The sequence below is a fragment of the Aedes albopictus genome, chromosome 2 (assembly GCF_035046485.1).
Source record: "Aedes albopictus strain Foshan chromosome 2, AalbF5, whole genome shotgun sequence".
NCBI classification, from domain to species: domain Eukaryota; kingdom Metazoa; phylum Arthropoda; class Insecta; order Diptera; family Culicidae; genus Aedes; species Aedes albopictus.
In genome coordinates, this window is record NC_085137.1 from 171,857,273 (window position 1) to 171,857,922 (window position 650).

Here is a 650-nt window from a genome sequence, read left to right on the forward strand (position 1 = left end):
CGGGAAGTGGCCATTTTCCAAATTGTTATGAAACATGGATTGCGACATATCAATCTTCATGATTTTGCAAAACAAGTATGTTAGAGGAGACTTCATAGGTTTTTGGACATATTGGCCACAATTACGGATGTTCCGGGAACTTGGAACCACCTGGGGAAGTGGCCATTTTCCAAACAATTATGAAACATGGCTTGCGACATATCAATCTTCATGATTTTGCAAAACAAGTAAGTTAGAGTAGATTTATGAGATTGTTGAACATATTGGCCGCCATCCTGGATGTTCCGGGAACCTGTATCATATTTGTTTGAAAAATGCCCACTTCCTCAGGTGGTTCCAGGTTCCCGGAACATCCGAAATTGTGGCCAATATGTCCAAAAATACCCGAATTCTACTCCAATATACTTGTTTTGCAAAATCATGAAGACTGATATGTCGCAAGCCGTGTTGCATAACTGTTTGGGAAAATGGCCACTTCCCTGGGTGGTTCCAGATTCCCGGAACATCCGGAATGGTGGCCAATATGTCCAAAAACATCTAAATTCTCGTCTACCATACTTGTTTTGCAAAATCATGAAGATTGATATGTCGCAAGCCTTGTTTCATAACTGTTTGAGAAATGGCCACTTCCTTGGGTGGTTCCAGGTTCC